General features: G+C 41.7%; 1 protein-coding gene across 6 annotated transcripts in view; it reads left to right on the top strand.

Annotated features, from left to right (window-relative positions):
• Positions 1 to 1,357: 1,357 nt before the first annotated feature.
• Stambpl1 (STAM binding protein like 1) overlaps positions 1,358 to 20,823 on the top strand; it is a 48,094-nt gene continuing 28,628 nt past the window's right edge. For 3 of the 6 annotated variants that reach the window (XM_021225028.2, XM_005063680.4, XM_013116159.3), the window contains exon 1: positions 1,358 to 1,470. The gene's annotated coding sequence lies outside the window, so the exon portion shown is untranslated. Of the gene's footprint in view, positions 1,507 to 8,775; positions 10,630 to 13,356; positions 13,591 to 20,823 lie in introns of those variants that run through there. The other 3 variants (XM_021225020.2, XM_040745296.1, XM_021225024.2) reach the window with 3 other exon arrangements.

The following is a 20,823-nucleotide window of genomic DNA, read 5'->3' as shown; positions in this document are numbered from 1 at the left end:
GACCCCAGCCTCAGCAGCAGCAGCAATGTTCCTAAAACCGTGACTACTTGGTGGATTCACTCCCTCAAAGAAGCCACTTTTGATGTAGTCTTAGGGTTTCTATCTCTGCGATAATGCACCATGACCAAAATCAAAGGATTTATTTCACTGCAACAGCACAGTCCGTTCTCCAAGGAAGTCAGAGCAGGAACTCAAACAGCACAGGAAACCGGAGACAGGAGCTGATGCAGGCAGTGGACAAATGTTGCTTACTGGATTGCTTCCCATGGCTTGCTCAGCGGGATTTCTTATAGAGCCCGCCCGAGACCATTTGCCGAGGGGTGGCACTACTCACAACGGACTGGGTAGTCCTATCTTACGGGGCTACTCTCTCAATTCAGGTTCTCTCTTCTAAGACGGCTCTAGCTTGTGTCAAATTGCCATAAATTCAGCCAGCACAGATGCTAAATCACAGTGGCTTTTCCCCACTCCTTCATTTCCTCCCACACTCTTCAGATTTAAAGTGTGTCTTCTACTACGTTGCTGCTGAGTTTTAAAAACATCATAAATAATTTACTTGCTATGTCTTATTCATGGAAGGAGTATACATGGGACTGTAGCAAATATGTCAGATTGCGTGTGACGTGTGTCTGGCACAGGTGAAGGGCCATATTAAAGACACTGCATATAATAACTACAGTATTAATGAGGAGCTGTCCGTTTGTACTTCCCTATCTCAAGAAGGTGGGGGAAGAGAGACTGTTTCCTGGCGGGAGTGCTTAGTCACAGACAGACAAATCTCAAAATGGAATTCCTACATAAACTGTAACCCTATATCCGGAGCCATTCCACAGGCAAACCCAGCTGCAGGAGTCGCCCAGCCATTCCCCTGCTTTCTATGATTCACTGGTCGGGTCAGGTGGCCCAATCTTGGGCAGCGAGCGTTCAGGTTGCCTGGGGGGTAAACCACGGGCAACCGGTTCACTCTGGTCTCACGCCACCAGCCGGGGCCAGCGACCCCGGAGGTTTTTCTGCAGCACATGGGAGGCTGTGGCTACGGAGGAGGGGGCGGAGGCAGAGGCGGAGGCGGTACCCAGGGGCCAGAGCAGGGGAGGCCCGGACCATTGCAGTGACAATTTCTTTCCCTGCGTTGCTGCCGCAGAGGGAGCCGCCACAGATTCGAAGGTCACCGACCGGTGCGTGGGTTTTCAAGGGGGCTGGGGCTTTTCCGCCTGCAAGAGCGACCCCAAGCTACGAAGGCAACGGAGCTCGTCCGATCAGGAGCAGAGAGAAGCCAGAGGCGGCGCGGCCCGGACCAGCCCGCGGGCGCCTCCCAGCCTGGTGCCACCGTCACCAAGAGCCTGTGCCTTGCTGAGCAGCCACCGCCGCCCGGGCTGCAGCGGCCACGCGGATGCCCGAGCCACGCGGCCCGCGTGGGGGCAGCCGCCGCAGTCCCCGTTCCACGCGAGCTCCCGACACGCCCGATTGCTGGTGAGTGGCCGCGCACGTGCGCCCGTTGGCCCGCAGGTGCGTGGAGATGACTGCTGGTTTCCTGTCGCCCTGCGGTCCCTGCCCCCATGCGTCCTTCTGCTTTAGGGTTAGTTTCTAATTGTTGGGGAAATCGGGCACGGTGGTTGCCGGCCTCTGAGCCGTCCAGGCGGTGACCTGGACCCGGATGCGCGTGCTTTTCTCGTTCAGACTTGGGATGCATCCTTGCTGATGACGTCAGAATTCTGAGAGCCCACCTCACTGGTTTTGCTTGGGGCTTCACGTTGGCTGCGCAGGAGGGAGGGGCGAGAACTGGTAAACCGCCTTCAAACTGGAGGGTGCGGGAGGAGGGCTTTTTAGATGTTGCATTGATGCCATTTAGCCTCTCGAGACATACTCTCTTATCGGAATAACTTGAGTGTTTCGCTTAAAGCCCCAAGGGAAATGCACAAAAGAGTGCAATGCCATGAAAACATAATTTTCCAGAACTCCCCGAAACAACCCAACCTACTGAGAGTCTAGAGCCCGAAGTGCTGTGATTAATTGAAGTTTAAAGGAAAATTTCATAATGAAGCAGCAATTTAAGAATCTGATTTAGAGGACTGAAAAAAAATCTAGGTTAGTGTGAGGGGAAGGGTCTGGTCTGCCTTCGCCAAAAGAGTGGTCCCCTGTAAGCCCCAGTGAGCACACCGCTTTCCAGACAGCCAGCTAGCCACTGAGAATTCAACGAAGTCTGGAGTTTTAAAAGTGTTTCCAGAAAGCAGGTTAATTTGAGTTTCCCTCAAAGTCAACCCCGACTGTGGGAGCAGACAAATTAACACTTGTATGTTTGACTTCCGGTTTCAATTTTTTTGGGAGGGGGTTTCGAGACAGGGGTTTTCTGTGGCTTTAGGGACTGTCCTGGAACTAGCTCTTGTAGACCAGACAGGCCTCGAACTCACAGAGATCCACCTGCCTCTGCCGGTTTCAATTTTTAAAGAGTAGTTATTTCCATACCGGTTTAAATGGGCAAGGTTTTGTGTTCCTGGTGGATGCTAAATGCAACTTGACAAATGTACTCTGTCAGCAGATTCTGCAGGGCGTGTTTTAGATCGACTGTTAATATCTGTGTTCATTTTAAACCTGGTAATGTCTGAGCAGTCGGGTGATCCCGATAGAGCTGTGGTTCTCAACCTTCCTAATGCTGGGACCCTTTAATACAGCTCCTCATGTTGTGGTGATCCCCAAACATAAAGTTATTTTTGTGCTACTTTATAACTGTGATTTTGCTACTGCTATGAATGGTAATGCAAATATCTGTGTTTTCAAGATGGTCTTAGGCGACCCCTGTGATACGGTTGGTCCAATCCCCCAAAGGGTAGCAACCCTCAGGTTGAGAACCGAGCCTCTTTAATCAAAGGCAGGGACTGTTATTGGGATCAACTAGGAAAATTAACTGGACGTAAGCCATCTGTTCAGTCTGCTCATAGCAAAGTGTCTAGTTCATGGAAATCCACTGTAGAGTACGCCTCAACTGGCATGCATGTATGCATTTAATTTCCTTGTTTCTTTGAGTAAAATATGCATCCTTTAACCTATGGGCAGATTCTGTCCTTTACCCATTTGCAAGGGGTAGTGACTTGGAGGGAACAGTGATGGGCACGCCCCATGTTCTGTGGGTCTGCTCAACAGCAGAATGCACTCTTTTTGAATTAGGTGTCTCTGGGGTTGGTCCCTGAAACAGTTGATAAAAAGTTAAAGAACTGCTGGTAATAGTCAACATTTTTTAGTTTCAGGTGGTTGAGACCCTTCCTTTAAGGTTTCTTCTCAGGCCTACTTTTAACTTGGTGGTGCACGCCTTTAATTCCAGCACTCAGTAGGGAGAGACAGGAGGATCTCCGTAAGTTTGAGGCCAGCCTGGTCTACAAAAATGAGTTTCAGGACAGCCACGGCTACATAGGGAAACTTTGTCTAAAACAAACAAACAACAGAAAACCAAAACAACAAAAGGCCTGCTCATTCTCAAATTGTTTAATATGCAAAGAAATAGGTGTAATTAACATATGTATGCCATTATACTGCTCTTACTAACTCCTTACACTGCCCTTCCCCTCACTCCTGTTATCCCTCCATCCTCCAGATAGTTCCCTTTCTACTTCATGCTATATATATTACCTTCTCTTGTTCCTTCCTCCTCCTTCCCTTTATATAGACGCCTCCCTCTTAGATCCCCTTTCTACTTTCATATCCTCTCCTCTCTCTCTCTGTCTCTCTCTCTGTCTGTCTCTCTCGCTCTCCCTCCCTCTGCCCCCCTCTGCGCGCACGCGCGTGTGTGTGTATGTGTGTGTGTGTGTGTGTGTTTGTGTGTGTGTGTGTCAATGGAAATAAAGACTCTGCACACAAGAGAAAATGTGCATTTTTTTCCTGAGTCTGGCTGGCTCATTTCACTTAACTTAGTGACCCATTTTTTTAAATATCATAATTTCATGTTTCTTTACAAACGAATAAAAATAACACTATAGGTTCACTAAATCTTTTTCATCCATTATGCATTGATGGACATCTAGGCTGATACTTTTTAGTCAAAATTATAAGAATAAGTAATACAGATGTCCCTGAGTACATACCAAGTGCTCTCTTGGCCATTATGTTTTCAAGTTAGAGACATTTTTTCACTTATTTATTTAGTGTATGTGCACATGCATATTACTTATGTGGCAGTCAGAGGACAATTTTGAGGAGCTGGTTCTCTTCCACCATCCTGGGGATCCAATTCAGGCTTGGTGCAAGCAGTTTTACACACTGAGCCATCTTTCAGGCCATGCCAATTAACATTTTAATCAACCCACTGGGCGACTGTGTGTGTTTCTGTTTAATCCAGTAAATTTTTTCTTGACCTCCTTAAGGATTTATAAATTATTTCCAAGGAAACTATGAGAAATGACTCATGGTCACTGCTGAAAATACCAAAGTTGGTTTTTCCATCCCTTAGGGCTGATGAGTTTCAGCTGTTCAATAAATGTTGTCAAATGAGCATCAGGTTCTAGAAGTCTTTGTCTTCCCAACCTAACCTACTATTCTGATTTTGGTTTTCTTTTTTAACATAACTTGTAGCATGAATAAAAAAAAAAAACAGGGACAGATTTAACAGGGTTAAAGCTGAAGTTCAGAGAAGCTAAGCGGCCAGCCACTAGCTCTTACCTCTACCTCAGACCAAACTGGGAGCTTCTGTCTCACAAATCCTCAGAGTGCAACCTGTCTCCACCAAACCTCCAACTCCCTTAAGTTAAAGGCATGTCATCCCAAGTGCTGGTATCAATGGCGTGAGCTCTGTTTCTCTTTTAGACTGATTCACTCTCATGTAGCCCAGGGTGGCCTTGAACTCACAGAGATCCATCTACCTCTGTCTCCTGAGTCCTGGGATTAAAGGTGTGTGCCATCACTGCCTGTCCTTTATGGCTAAGTAGTGGCTTAGGTGTGTGGCTAACTAGTAGCTTAGTGTGTATGTGTATGTGTGTGTGTGTCTAACTAGTGGCTTAGGTCTTAACTAGGTATGTGGCTAACTAGTGGCTTAGATCTGCACTCAGATTTTCAGGCAAGCTTTACTAGATCATAAACAAAATATCATCACAGTAACTTTATATGAATCACCAAACACTATCAAATCAAAGCATAGACAATATATTCAATGAAGAAGATCAACTTTATCAGTGGAAGGGCCAATAACCACTGTTCTAAAACAATGGTTCTCAACCTTCCTAATACTGCAACCTTTTAATACAGTTCCTCATGATATGGTGACCCCCAACCATAAAATGATTTCATTGCTACTTCAAAATTGCAATTTTGCTATTGTTATGAATCATAATGTAACTGACATGAAAGATATCTGATATGTGACTCCTGTGAAAATGTCCTTGACCCTGAAAGGGTCATGACCCACAGGTTGAGAATCATTGTTCTAAAACATCATATTGGTACCTGTTGACCTGTTTCTTCCAGTTGCCCAAATGTGTATACTATCCACTAGACTGTGCTGAGGGCATATTCAGAAATCCTGATGTGACAACCACAGAGTTCCATTTAGGAATAATCTGGATGGAACTACATCTGGATGTGGCTTTTGTCAGAAATTGCTTGCATTTCTAAGCAAATCCACTGGATGGCTTGAGCAGTCCTCCAACTGATGGGGGAATTCCTTCTGTGTATATATGTTTGTCCTATTGGTTGATAAATAGAGCACTGTTAGCCAACAGGAAAGAAAGATAGGTGGGACTAAGAGTGAGGAGTATCCTGGGAAATGTAGTCAAGAGTAGAGAGTCGCCATGTGATCCTGGGAAGAGAGGATGTATCAGGATGGCGTCCTTGGAAAGATAAGTCATTATAGAAACATATATAGTTACTAGTCATAGGTAATACTTAAGACAGAACTAGTCAATGAGAAGCCCTAGACATTGGCCAAGAGCATTGTAACAAATAGAGTCTCTGTTATTTGGGGTTGATGCAGCTCTGGGACCAGGCTGGCAGGAATAATCTTGGAACATCTACCTCTTTAGTCAAGTAGAGAGGCCAGTTTAACATTTGGCAAGCTGCTTAGTCTTCAAAACCACAGACTGTTTGATTCCCTTTCTAAATTTTAAATTAAGTTCATGTTATTTTTGTCTATTGAAGCACTTGGCATAGAGACATTAAGTCATATGGATGGTTCCTCTGTAACCCTTATTTATGAAACCAGTGTCTTCAAACACCTGCAAGGTCTCTGATTTTTCTGAGGAACTTGTTAGGAATGGTAGAAGCTTATCTTCTTCTTCTTGGAGTTCTGACTTTCCATCTCCAGTCATTAGCAATTCTTCATGCCATTCAGGATCTAATTCCGGGATGAAACTTAAAAAGCTACCAGAATTGACCTAGATATTAATATTATGCCATTTAAAAATAATGCAACCTTTCTTTTTCTCTTCTTTTTTTGGTGGGAGAACAGGGCTTCTCTGTGTAGCGCTGACTGTCCTGGAGCTCACTCTGTAGATCACACTGGCAGATCTTCCCGCCTCTGCCTCCTGAATGCTGAGATAAAAGGCATGTGCCACCATGCTTGGGAAGTCATATTTTCATAAGAACATTCTGGCAACTGAATAGGAGTGGGTTAGAAAAAGTAAGAAGAGGAAATGGGGTCCAGACCAAAGATTCTTGGTGCAGAGTCTTAGCCTAACCACGGAAGGTTGCCCTGGGTTCGAGGAAGAGTAAGTGGGGCCGCTTGCCCATTTTCCCAGCCTCCCTGTATCCTGCAGACAGTCAGACGTAGCAGGGAGTCAAGTCAAGCAAGAACTCATTTATTACCACACAGCAAGCATCTTTTAAAGGAAAAAAAAAAACCCAGGGCAGGGAAACAGCCAGCCAGTGGCTTTAAAGGTCAGCCTATCATGAGCCTAGGCGCCTTACATTTTGCCTAGTGAATGTAAGACCTCATCTGATTCGATCTAGGCAACCAATCATCTTTTTTTGTAAACAACTCAGCACTCGCCCATCTGACTTCCCCTCCATGCCATCTTTCACTGGCTCATGTGCCCTACACTTGGAACACCAAGATAAAGACTGTCTCAGTGTCCAGGCATGGTGGCACACACCTTTAATCCCAGCATTACCGAGGCAGAGGCAGACAGATCTCTGTGAGTACAAGGCCATTCTAATCTACAAAGCAAGCTCTAAAACCTACAGGGCTACACAGAGAAACCCTGTCTTGAAGAAAAGAAAGAAAGGCAACTTCAGATATCAGGATACCTTCTATGAAAAGAGGTATAAAAATAATCACCAGCATGTTACGATCTCGTTCAGACACAACCAGTTGATCCCAGCATTCTTTTCTACAGAGTTCTAGGAGCAGAAAACTTGAGAAATACTAAGTTATGGGATAGTTATTTTGCTACCTATTGTAGCTGGTCTCCCTTGCTGCCAGCTCCTAAATAATGAGGCTTATTATTAATTATGAAAGTTTTTGGCCTTTAGCTTAGGCTTGTTCCCATCTAGCTCTTTTAACTCAAACTAACCTGTTTGTGTTAATCAATGTTCTGCCATGTGACTTTTACCTCTCCCATTCTGTACATTCAACTTGTTCTGTGTCTGTCTCACTGCCATCTTTCTGCTGTTCTTCTTCCCAGAATTCCTCTCTCCTCCAAGAAGTCCCATCTATTCTCTCCTGCTTAGCTATTGGTCATTCAGCCTTTTATTAAACCAACCACAATGACACACCTTCACATAGTGTAAACAAATATCCTGCAACAACTTTCTAGCCGTGTCATTGGGCAAGTTGCTTACCTCTTTGAGGTTTTGTTTCCTCATCTTTCTATGTTATAACAGTTGAATTGGAAGATATGAATTAGTAAGTGTGTAAATAAATAGGGTCAGATACAAATGAAGAGCTATGTGTGCTTTTGATATTTTTCATATTCATCCAAACTCCTATTTGTAGTACACACTTCTTTGCATATTTAAAAATTGAAGTTCAAAGAGGCTGTGTATATTAAGTCATAAGTAGGTGATATAGCTGGGAGTCAAAACCATATTTTCTGCTGTATTTCCCTGTTTCCTATGCTTCATGTTGCCTGCTAGAGATACTGACACATATGATATGTATGATTTTGTCCTCATGAAGCTCCACAGCTCCCAAATCAAACACATATTCATCATTCACAACTTAGAATTGGCACCCAGGTTATTGTACCTTTTAAAGGACTAATTTTCCTTGATGTTTTAGTATTTTCTAAATGTTTTTAGGTAAGCTCATTAAGAAATATACTAATTTACATGTATGTATATATATATATACATACATATATACATTTATGTTGTTTTATGCATGTTTGTACACATGCTGACTTGGGATCCATATGTGGAGATTAGAAAATAGCTTTCAGGAGTTGGTTCTCCCCTTGCAGGTCTTGGGAATCAAAATCAAGTCGGTAGATGCAATGGCAAGTACTTTTACCAAATGAGCCCTCTGACTGGTTCTAATTTGTGTTTTTACATTTGCCAGAAAGTGAGTTCTTTTTTACTTTTCTGCCAATGTAGCTGACATACACAGCACATACATCTACCTTTATACTCAGTGACTGTATCTGATAGGGAGGATTCACCTTCTTAAAAAGTGTAACAGGTTCTGAATCCAGTATTGGCTGTCAGTATTCTGAGGATCTCTGTGCCATCAATCTTTCCCCATGATCCAGAATCTCATATAGCTTCCAATCTCCAAGCAAGATGCAGTAATGATTGTATTTCTGTTTTTTATTTAGCTTGTGCAGAGGGCTCAGGAGAGTAAATTGTAGCTGTTCTTTGACTTACTTAACTAACTGCATCCAGTTCTTGGAGACCAGATTTTAATCACTGGTGTAGGTAATGGTGAAGAGTAGAAATAGTCAGTTCTTTCAGGTTTTTTCTAGGTGAATCTAGTCTGACATCACTGATTTATGGATGTTCACAACATTAAAGCCTTCTGAGATTTTTCTTGTAAGTAACTTTGAGAAGGCTATAATTATGACCTAATTTTCAGGGTTTGTTTGTTTGTTTGTTTGTTTGTTTTAGTGCTGGCATTTAACTCACAGACACACATATTAAGCAGACTTGACCACTGAGCTATACACTTCCAGTCCCAATGTTGTATCTCACTCAGCATGTGAGAGTTTTTCCTGGTCTTGGATAAAGCTTTTCTGTAAACCATGAATTATATTCTTGAAGGTATTTTAAATAACACGTACATCATTTTATTTTGATATTTCTTTATTTAACCAAAGTTTCATCTCTTCCTAAAGGAACTCTTCAATTTCTTGAGTTTTAGCTTGACTACAGATGACAGGATTTGAGATTTGGTGAACTTGGAGTTTGGGTTTATAAACACTTGCCTTAATTAATGCTTTAATGACATCTCAGTTTATCCGGAGATTTGGCAAAGGTTCCTATGAGAGGTAACTTTAAGTGAACCATCACAGGTCATCAACTGGTGAGTTGACTTGGTGATTCATTGAGTTAATTTGGAAACAGGAGGTCAGGATGACTCATTTTAACTCTTTCTGGCTCCCTGTGTGCTGACTTCTTGCTCTGCATTTGCTTATCCTCAAAAAGAAGCCCTGGTTCAGGTCCCTTTTAGAACACTTTTTCAAGCTCAAATAGCTGAACAGTAATCATCCATGCACCTCTAATTAAAATTAAAAGGAAAACCACATTTAGTAACGGGATTATGGTTGAATTGCTCTTATCTAATGACCCCATGATTTCATTTTTTCTCAACAAGATACTTTTTGTGTCTTACTTCTAAAGCTGTATCCCTTAACATCGATGCTGTGTATTTCTGTGGCTAAAATGAAACCTAAAAGACTCTTCCATGACAATGGGTCCATGCTTCGGTCTAATGATGGAATGACTCTATCTGTTTTGTCCTCAAAAGGTTTGTTTCTAAACTGTCCCACATTTTTTCTGTAACAGTAAGAGTGGAGCCAGGAGACGGAATGGGATTGGAAAGGCCTGGAAAGGGACCTGCATGTGTGAGTGTTTCTATGGTACAGGGAAACTGCTCACTGAATCGATGCAAAACTCAAGTACCTAAATAAAATTAAAATTAACTTGGAATCAGATGGATTTACTAATTAGTAAAATACCAAAATGTTGAGAGAAATAGAACTGTCATGTTCTAAGGACATACATAGTGAATTTTCTTTCATTGAGGATGGTATTGCCAATTATGAAATGACTTATAAAAGTAATCCTCGAGTTAGTTCAAAAACTGTCTTCCATCCTACCTATATAGTTTCTCTTCCAGAGGTTGGGGTTGAGTCTGGTAGCCTCTGTTTAAAAGTCTTTGAAAGAAATGTGGATGCAAGTGGTTAGTAAGACATATTTAGAGAAACATTACAGTGAAGTCTAATTTCATATTCAGATGCTTAGTTCTGTTTCTATTTTTGAGCATGTATTCCATCTGCCTTAAATATACATTTGCGCATAATCACACACCAAAATACAGCCCTCAGGGTTGCCTTGGAATTCTTAGAATGGAATGGGATGGTACCTATCATGCCCCTATGTTGTGTCTAGAAGCCCTCAGCGTTAGCAAGCTTTTGTAGAGATACTGTCGAACGTCCTTCCGAGTGACCGGTGTTTGGAGATAGATTCAATCAAAGGAAGGCTACGGAAGAAATGGTAAGCAGTGCAAAATAGTCTAATAATGCATTGGAGAGGAGGGGTCCAGAACAAGAAGGCCTTCGAGAGCTAGCCAAGGTGCTTAAACCTTTTCTGGTACACACAACTGTACAATTTGGAATGCTGGATGGACTAAAAGTAATACAAATAAATATATCCCTCAGCTTGAGCCACGTAGTATACCACCTAGAAACAGGAATCAGTTGATCAAAATACAAGTTTGTCACCATAAAGGCAGATGGGAACATGCATAAGGACTTGGGGCTCTGAATTTGCTAGGGTCGTCTCGGAAGATTTTGCAGTAAGGTTCTCCATCTCTGTGCTCCAAAATGGTCTACAGCCAGAAAGTTTCTTTTTCTGGCAATTGGATGTCATGATGTGTAACAGTGGCATCATCCTACTTAATCATCTGTTCTGACACAGAGAAACTGACCCGCCAAGTCAAGTCTCAAGCACTCAAAGCTTACAGGCTTAGGAAAGATGTGATTTGTCAGTTATAAAGTGTTGTACACATGTAGCAAATGACACAGTAAGTAAATTGAAAGTCTCCTGTGAACATTTAAGGAAAATTCAGCTGTGTACCAGATGTTTTAATTTACAATGTCCATACAAGTTAAATACTTATGCATCCACATTCCAAGTATGATGTCTTACCTTGAGTGCTTTTCAACCCTTGCTATTTTCCCTGATACTCTAACTTGAACAGTCTCATGGTCCAGTGTGCAAGCATTTAAATCTTCTTTAACAGCTTCATCTGTCATATTCTTTTAAATTATTCCCATTTGATGGCTATATTTATTTCAATTTTTTTCCTTTTTGAATTTTTATTTTTAAATTTAAATTAGAAACAAGGTTGCAAAAAAAAGAAACAAGGTTGCTTCACATGTCAATCACAGGTCCCTTTGACTTTCCCTCCCCTCCTCCCACACCCTCCTACCAACCACACACCCAATACCCTCTCCTTTTCCCAGGGAGGGTGAGGCCCTCCATAGGGGTGTCCATAGTCTGTCATTTCATCCAGGGCAGGGCCTAGACCCTCTGCAAGAGTCCAGGGTGACAGTGCATCTCACATTGTTGGATGGGTGCCCAAAGTCCATTTGTATACCCAGGATAAATACTGATCTACTGCCCAAGGCCCCATAGATTCCCTAGGCCTCCTCACTGACACCCACATTCAGGGAGTCTTGATCAGTCCCATGCTGGATTCCCAGCCATCAGTCTAGAGCTACCTCTTGTCAGGTCAGCTGTTTCTGGGGGTTAAACCAGCTCAGTCTTAACCCCTTTGCTCATCAGTCCTCCATCTCTGTCAATGGATTCTGTTACTTCAGCTTAGTGTTTAGCTGTGGGAGTCTGTCTCTGCTTCCATCAGTCATTGGATGAAGGTTCTGTTTCCCAGACTCTCTGGCTGTAGGATTGTAGGCTGGCACTCCCCAGATCTACGTCTAAAATCCAATATGAGAGAGTACATACCATGTTTGTCTTTTTGTTACTGGGTTAGCTCACTCAGGATGGTTTCTTCTAATGCCATCTATTTGCCTGCAAATTTCATGTCCCACTGTTTTTTTTTCTGCTTAATAGTACTTCATTGTGTAAATACACCATAGTTTCTCTATCCACTCTTCAGTTGAGGGGCATCTAGATTGCTTCCAAGTTCTGGCTATTACAAATAATGCTGCTATGAAGATAGTGGAAAAGATGCCTTTGTTGTATGAATGTGCATCTTTTGGAAATATGCCTAAGAGTGGAATTGCTGGGTCTTGTGGTAGGCTAATTCCCATTTTTCTGAGGAATCTCCATACTGATTTCCAAAGTGGCTGTACGAGTTGGCACTCCCACCAGCAGTGGAGGAGTGTTCCCCTTTCTCCACAACCTCTCCAGCATAAACTGTCATTGGTGTTTTTTATTTTAGCCATTCTGACAGGAGTAAGACAGTATCTCAGAGTTGTTTTGATTTGCATTTCCCTGATGGCTAGGGAGCACATTCTCAAGAGCCTCTCAGCTATTTTAGACTCCTCTATTGAGAATTCTCTATGTAGATCTGTAGCCCACTTTTTAATTGGATCTTTTGGTGTTTTGGAGACTTGCTTCTTGAGTTCTTTGTAAATTTTGGAGATCAGCCCTCTGTCAGATGTGGGATTAGTGAATATCTTTTTATTTCAAGATTTTAATACTTTCATAGCATGTTGCAGGGTTTGTGTGTGTGTGTGTGTGTGTGTGTGTGTGTGTGTGTTTAGTCAAGAAATCTAAAGAAAAAATTTCAAATTAGGCTTTCTTGGTCCACAGGAACATATGTTCTCTACAATCATCACTATTGGGTCTGATCCCTTATGTGAATTTTATCAGTCCAGTAAATGCAGTGACCTAGTTTAAATTCAAGGTTTTGTTTTGGTTTGTTTTTGTGATGCCAATGACATAACATCTGTACCTGTAGCATTCTGGATAAACACTGAACTACTGACCTCTAGCCCTCTGCTGAAAACCAGTATTTTTAAAAAATTACTTGTGAGCTTAAACACTTTTTTTTTCACCTCATAGGTAGCTGTTTCTGTTTGCCTACAAACTTGCTCATGTCATTTGGTCATTTTTATTAAAATGTCTTTACTATTGATCTTCACATTTTCATCTGATGTAGTGATAGTGGATATTATAGGGGCTGCAGGTTATGCAAATAGTATTTCCACAATCATTTGGACACTATTTAAACACTTTAAAAATACCTCGTTTCAGCACAATGTGAAGCCAGACGAAAGTTCCAGCACGGAGGGGCACTGGTGGGCATGGTGTCTCAGCACTAACCAAACAGCTATTGGCGTGTGACAACTGCTGGGAGAGAAAGAGTCAGCTGTCTTTGATGATGTGACCCCTAGTAGGTCAGCCATACTCCAGGGCAGGCCCCTACTCCAGGGCAGGCCCCATCCCCAGGAGTGGTAAGAAAGCCACACTAACTGGACTCAGTAAAAGGTGTGTTTGTGATGTAAGTAGGTGGCTGGGTAGTGAGAGTGGGGGTGGCGGCTCTGGGAGGACTTTGAGGGCTGAATATGAACATCATGTGAAATCTTCAGCCTTCGTACAAATATTTAAGATATTTAACCCGAAAATAATTGCAGGTGTCCAAATGACTGTGGAAGTAGTATCCAACATTTCTTTATGTTGCTTACCCTGATTCTATAAATATCAACATTCACAGAAGTGAGACTACTGCTGTACTTCAGATTTTACCAAAGTCCTAAGGCTAATGGAGAAGCCAGTCCAAGATCATACACTACACTTAGTTGTCTTATTGACTCAGTGTCTTTAATCTTGAATCTTTCCTCAGTCTTTCCGGCTTTCATGATATTTATGCCTTTTAAGAGCACTTTTGTTGCTGTTGTTGTTGTTGTTTGTTTGTTGTGTTTGTAGAAAATCCCTTGATTCTGGCCTATTTGATGCTTATTCAGATCTATATAATCAAGAGTATAAATTAGTCGCTGATGTCTTAGTGTTTCTATTGCCGTGAAGAGACACCATGACCACAGCAACTCATAAAGGAAAACATTTAATGGAGGTGACAGATTACAGTTTCAGAGATTTGGTCCATTATCCTCATGGTGGAATGCAGGCAGAGGTGTTGCTGGCTACATCTTGATCAGAAGAGAGCAGAAAGTAGGCTGATCCATGGCTTGAGAGTATGTGAGACCTCAAAACCCACCTCCAAAGTGACACACTTCCTCCAACAAGACCACACCTACTTCAACAAGGCCACACCTCCCATTAGTGCAATTTGTGACCATTTTCTTTCAAATGCTCAAAGAAGAGATGTTTAAGGCATCACTGAGAGGATGAGTATCAAGGAGAAGTGTAGACTGCTGGTGGGGGATATTGCATTGACTTTGCATGATGCATCTCAGTAACTGAAGACAATGCCACGTGTAATAAGGGTGTGAATGACAGCTAGTGAAGAGGTTACGGGGTCAGAATGACCTTTGTCGTATTACTGTAGGTATTCAGTTGTCCCTTTTTATTCATCTCCTTAAGTTCTTTGGTTTCACTTTTTTACCTTCTTGGTCACAGGTAGTTGAATCACCCTTTAATTTTGTTATTAGATCTTTGAGAATATCATACAATGTATTTTGGTCATTTCCAATCTTCCTCCAACTCCTCCCAGGTGTACTCTCCTTTCCCTACCCAAGCAACTTTGTTTCCTCATTAAATCTTTTATATATTGTTATAATTAGTCTTTTTGTCATTACTTGCTATAACTCTTTTATATGTCTAAATTATAAGTTAAGCTGTCTTAGGTACATATGCTAAAGACAAACAAGAGCATATATGACAAATTTGGTGCTATTTGTAATTTCAGACATCTGTCGAGGGGTCTTAAAACATGTACTTAAATGTAAGAAGAGACTGTCCTATGATATTAACAGTGGAAATGACAATGTCCACGATATTAAAGAGGCAGATGTCACATGTAGAGACAATTGAAGAGAAACAAGGTAGTGTCAGATAAACATAGTATGATAGCACTTCTAGCCATGTGGACAGTGAAAGTGGCAGATATTAAGGAGCCTCCTGATAAGATAGAAGATCCAGTCTTGAGAGACATTCTGGAAGCAAATCAGATCTGCAGGTGTGGTTGGTAGCTGGGGTCTGGAGTTGAGGGAGGAACAAATGCAGGGTATCTATTTCTATGGTTTGCTTTGTACTATGTGAATGGTCAGACATGGGTAAGGAGCACATTTTCAATCCCTGCCTCTGCTGGCACTTTCAGCACCTTTATTGGTGTTTCTGCATACCACTATATCTGGGTTGATTCCAACTTCCATGAGTATTCTTCAGAATGTTCCCCAATAGCCATGTTTCCTATTCCATTTATTGTCTCTAGTTCAGACCTGGGATACTTCCTTCCACAATGATATAGTTGCTCCCTGTCTGGACCACCACATCTTGTGTTCTCTACGACTCTGTCCATCATAGCCTGATAATTTCAAATTTGTAAATATGAACCAAACCAAATGTCTGATTTGGACAGACCCCTCTGTTAGCCCAAACTGAGAATTAAACAAGAAGCAAAACATATCTCTGAAGACTCATGGGTCATTTCCCCAAGTTATCATTTAAGACAAAGAAAAGGATGTTTTTCTTAGGAAAAAATATAATCCTCATTTTATTCCATATGTTACAATAAATTAGACATGACGAAGAGCTATTTATGCAAACATGTCTAACCATAAAGCATAAAGGTGTCAGAATGAAAAAATTAGGTAGACACATTTTTAAGTATCTTATGACCAGTGAGTTTGAAGTTCTATCATAGTCAGCTTTCTTTCCTGGTGAAATACCTGAGACAGACAAGAGGAAAGATTTATATTGACTCGTGGTTCCAGAGGTTGTTTCCGTCCACGATCAGCAGGCTCTATTAACCTGGACTCTACAACAAGACACAGCCTTAAGACAGGAAACAAATGGTGGAGAATAGCTGCTCAGTTCTCAGAGACCAGGAAAAGAAAGGGGGTGGGAGAAGGGGAGGAAGGTGTGAAAGAGAATAGAGACAGACTGACAGATAGCGACTCATGTCTGAACATCCAATATTGCCATCAAGGGAGAGTTCTACCTACACACCTCATTTCTTGTCTCCAGGCTGCGCTTCATAAAGATTCCACAAACTCAGTGATGCTGTCTTCTGTGAAGTAAGCCTTAAGAAGTGAGAGTCTAGCTACTATTGAAACAATAGATGGTGCCTGAGGCAAAGACTTGGTGGTAGAGTGCTTGGCCTTTGAGAGGTGCTGTGTTCTTCCTCATTATTTCTCTCATCAGGGGTAAATTCATTAGGCAGTTTAACTTTTTAAAACTTTATCTAGAAATGAAACAGCCTACGTCCAAGAAATCCTGTTAACCTAATAAGGAATGATGTTAACAGAAAGTCACCCTTTTAAAGCATTGCAATGATTGTTTCAGACAAAAACCATCTTTAGTTGCTAAAGTTGGTAACAGAATATAGTGTTAAAATAACTGCTTAAAAATAATTTTTAATTGCATTGCAAAAAATGGTCTCTTTATAGAGGAAAAACTGACATAGTTTAAGTCATCAAAGTTCACTTCTCCAATCATCAGAGAAACTGATGCTATGTTTCCTGATGCAATGCACCAGGAATATACCATCACTTCTGCAATATTTTTGCTTAAAAAGAAAACACTAACCTCTAATTGATTCTTTATGCTGACCTTGTAGTAGGTGCCATAACCTTTTATTAGCCAATTTTTTAATACTTATACCTTTCTGGACCTTGAGAGCTTGTTTGGAGGTTTTAGCAGGGAAACACGGCTACTCACATACCCTTGACCAAAGACCGGTCCTCCTCTATTCAGGAAGGTCGTCCTCTTCGACCAAGCGCGCAGCTTCGGGAGGGACACACATGCAGCAGTGACAGAGGAAGGGGACACCCGCCTAGACAGCCAGATCAACCCTGACGTGGCGATCAATGGGGTGACAGATGTCGCAGCCAGATCACCCTCACATCCATACCTTTCGGCCACAGCCCTTGCCACTAGTATACCATAAGTCCAGAAAGCTCTCACAAGTCTGTGTTTTTGTTCTCCATTGTTTCTTCTAGTTCATGGTCAGAGCTTAAGAAGTAATGATGGGTAAATGAAAAGAGAAATAGATGTATTTGAAATAGGCAGTATTTGTAGGAAAGATATATTTATCCTTGGATACTATTGAGTGAGAAATCAGAGTTAGCTGCCCTTGTGGAAATGAAGGAATACAGTTGCATCTCAAATTAGATAGTAGTCAGGAAAAAACACTGTATTCCATAGGATAAAGATATGTCAACTGCAAAGATGGAAAAAAATCAGTATTTGGGATGTAGATTGAAGGGTGAAGAAGAGGAACGATGCCTCTCAATCATGGAAACCATGAGTATGTCCTAAAAGAATATCAGATGAGTGAATGGTAGGTAGTTTTAGAGAGTTATCTGGTTACTGTCTTAGAGGAATCTTACTTGATGAAGTGTCTAAAGTTTTAATGTGAATAAACATATCCTCAGCTATTGAATTAAAAGAGAGAGGAGAGAGAGAGAGAGGAGACAGAGAGGAAAGAGAGAGAGAGGGGAGAGGAGAGAGAGAGAGACAGAGGAGAGAGAGGAGAGAGAGGAGAGAGAGAGAGAGAGAGAGAGAGAGAGAGAGAGAGAGAGAGAGAGAGAGAGAGAGAGAGAGAGAGAGAGAGAGAGAGAGAGAGAGAGAGAGAGAGAGAGAGAGAGAGAGAGAGAGAGAGAGAGAGAGAGAGAGAGAGAGAGAGAGAGAGAGAGAGAGAGAGAGAGAGAGAGAGAGAGAGAGAGAGAGAGAGAGAGAGAGAGAGAGAGAGAGAGAGAGAGAGAGAGAGAGAGAGAGAGAGAGAGAGAGAGAGAGAGAGAGAGAGAGAGAGAGAGAGAGAGGAGAGAGAGAGAGAGAGAGAGAGAGAGAGAGAGAGAGAGATGTCAGGGCCACTTTTCCCAGAAATTCTGATTCATTTAGATCATAATTACCTATTGTTGCCAGCATCTCCCTCACCAACCATGTTACTGTGGTCCAGGAACTACAGTCAGAATGAACATTACATTAGCATGAGAGAGATGTCACCTACTGGGGAGGAAGGCAGGGAGGGAGAGATAATACCAGCAGTAGGAGGTGGTCACATTGTAACCACTCCATTGACATAAGGGCTTCTTGAAGAGTGTTTGGTGTATTATTAGAGAGTGCCAAGAAAGGGCGTGTAGGTAACCCTGTGTTCATTCTCACCCTATAGCCACATTCATTCGACAGCCTTCTGCGACTTTTGTCTACTGCATTGAAGAGCTCATCAAAACCAAACAAATGTGATCACTCATAGGAGCACACTGAACAGTGCAAGAGTCCTGTGTCTGCAGAAATTTGGAGAAGTAGTGACCAATGCTTCAGGATATCTAGCTTTTGGTTTTTTTTATCTGCTTTTGAATAGTAATATCAGACAACATCATTTGTTGGAAAATTCTCCTTAGGAAATTTATAAATAGTCCTATCAGAGCCTCAGTCATCTTGCCAAGCCCCCCCCCAAAAATGGGTTCACTGAACTAAATCTTTGAATAGTATTTTTTAAAAAGCAAATTGGCTGGGCGTTGGTGGCGCATGCCTTTAATCCCAGCACTCGGGAGGCAGAGGCAGGTGGATCTCTGTGAGTTCGAGGCCAGCCTGGTCTACCAAGCGAGTTCCAGGACATCCTCCAAAACAATACAGAGAAACCCTGTCTTGAAAAAAACCATAAATAAATAAATAAATAAATTTAAAAAAGCAAACTGGAATAAAGGGAAATATACAACAATAATAGCACAAGTTAGTGGCTTCTTTGAAATGAATACTTTCAGATTTTTTTGGACTTAACAACAGGAAAGCAAAATTATCGTTTTGAATTTATGATTAGAAAAATGTGTTTAACTCTAAGTATCTTCCTGACACCTTAAATTTATTTACCAAACATTTTATATTACATGTTAATTATCATATTTAAAAAGCTTAGAATCACCATATGTTCAAGATGACAATGTTGCTTTCCTGCTAGTAAATCTGTTCATAAGTTTATGAAATGTCTTTTGAATACCACAAAATTTAGGATTTGTCTTCAAGGCTAGTGAATACTTTGAATTGAACCATGACCTGGTAGAAGAATTGTGCATTTAGATTTCTTTATTTGCATGTACCAGGTGGCTAGGCACAGACACTGAATCATTCTGCCTAAGAAAAAAGTGGGAATGAGTGTCCATCCTGTGTCTTGGGCAAGGAGATTAAGAGTTATGTTTGTGATGCGAGATGGAAGTCCCTTTTCTACAGTCAATTCTGTCATTTTTGTCTGAGACCCATGGATTTGACCCTCCCCAGGGTCTCACTGTTAACTTTCAAAGGCTAATGGATTACTGTTATCACTGCGGGACAACAACAGGACTCTCCTTGTTTTACTTCCTTCCTCTATCATTGCTTAATTTTATTGCCTCTTCTAGAAGTTTCTGTTTTCTCAAGCATAAAATGGAGAAGGAATGGTAGTGAGTATTGTGCTGTATGTTTGTCAAACATTACCTTACTCTAAGAAGACTCAGAATTTGAACTCAGGTGTTCTGACTGTGGGTTATAGGTCTTATGTGTAAGCTCGAGTGTCTGTTAAGTTCTGAGCAGGCTCTCTTCACGGCAGTCTGAGATCATGTGCTTGTTGCTTGATTGCATTATGGAAGGAAGGTGTAACACGAATAATAAAAACCCAGAGATTGATATTGGGGTTCAAGCTGAAGATCAGTGAAGCAAAGCAGCCAGCAATTAGCTCTTACGTCTACCTCAGACTAAAATGGGTGATTCTGTTTCCACGGATCCTCAGAGTGCAATGCAGACTGCACTACTCTCCATCAAGCCTCAGACTGCAATCCTTTGAGTTCCCGTCTCTTCCTGAGTTATATTCCTCTCTCCCCCCAACCATATCACTCCTGTCTCCACCTCCCTAGTGCTAGGATTAAAGGTGGGTGATCCCAAATGCCAAGATCACCCTGGTGTGAGCTGTTTCTCTTTTAGACTGGATCAAATTTGTGTAGCTCAGTATGGCCTTGAACTAGCAGAGATTAGTCTGCCTGTCTCTGGGATTAAAGGTATGTACCACCACTGCCTGACCTCTATGACTAGCTAGCATGGCTGCTGGAATTAAGGGTATATATCAGCACTATGGCTGTGGCTAGCTTTGCATTTTGATCTCCAGTGGCTTTATTAAATCATAAATAATATATCACCACAGGAAGGTCTATATTAGCAGTACCTATTACCATCATGGTGGCTGTCTTGTTCTTGTTTGTTATGTTAAAGGAGACAGGTAGCACTTTATTAATGCCTACTCAGCTTAGAACTCCACTGGCTCTTACATAGAAGACAACAGAGAAACAGTTCTCAACCTGTGAGTAGACCCTGTCATAGGAGTTGAATATCAGATATTGCATTACAATTCTTAACAGCAGCAAAATTACAGTTATGAAGTAGCAACAAAATAATTTTATGGTTGGGTCATCATAACATGATGAACTGTGTTAAAAGGTCACAGCATCAGGAAGGTTAAGAACCAGTGCAATAGAGAGAAAGAAAGAATATAGCACACTTTGAATAAGAAGATTGGAATTCATAGGTGTACATTCAAAGGAGTCAACTTGTAGTTCATTCATAGGTAAATGC

This window comes from Mesocricetus auratus, unplaced genomic scaffold, assembly GCF_017639785.1.
Source record: "Mesocricetus auratus isolate SY011 unplaced genomic scaffold, BCM_Maur_2.0 Super-Scaffold_4256, whole genome shotgun sequence".
Classification (NCBI taxonomy): Eukaryota; Metazoa; Chordata; class Mammalia; order Rodentia; family Cricetidae; genus Mesocricetus; species Mesocricetus auratus.
Note: the sequence above shows the minus strand (reverse complement) of the source record. Positions and strands in the feature narration are given on the sequence as shown.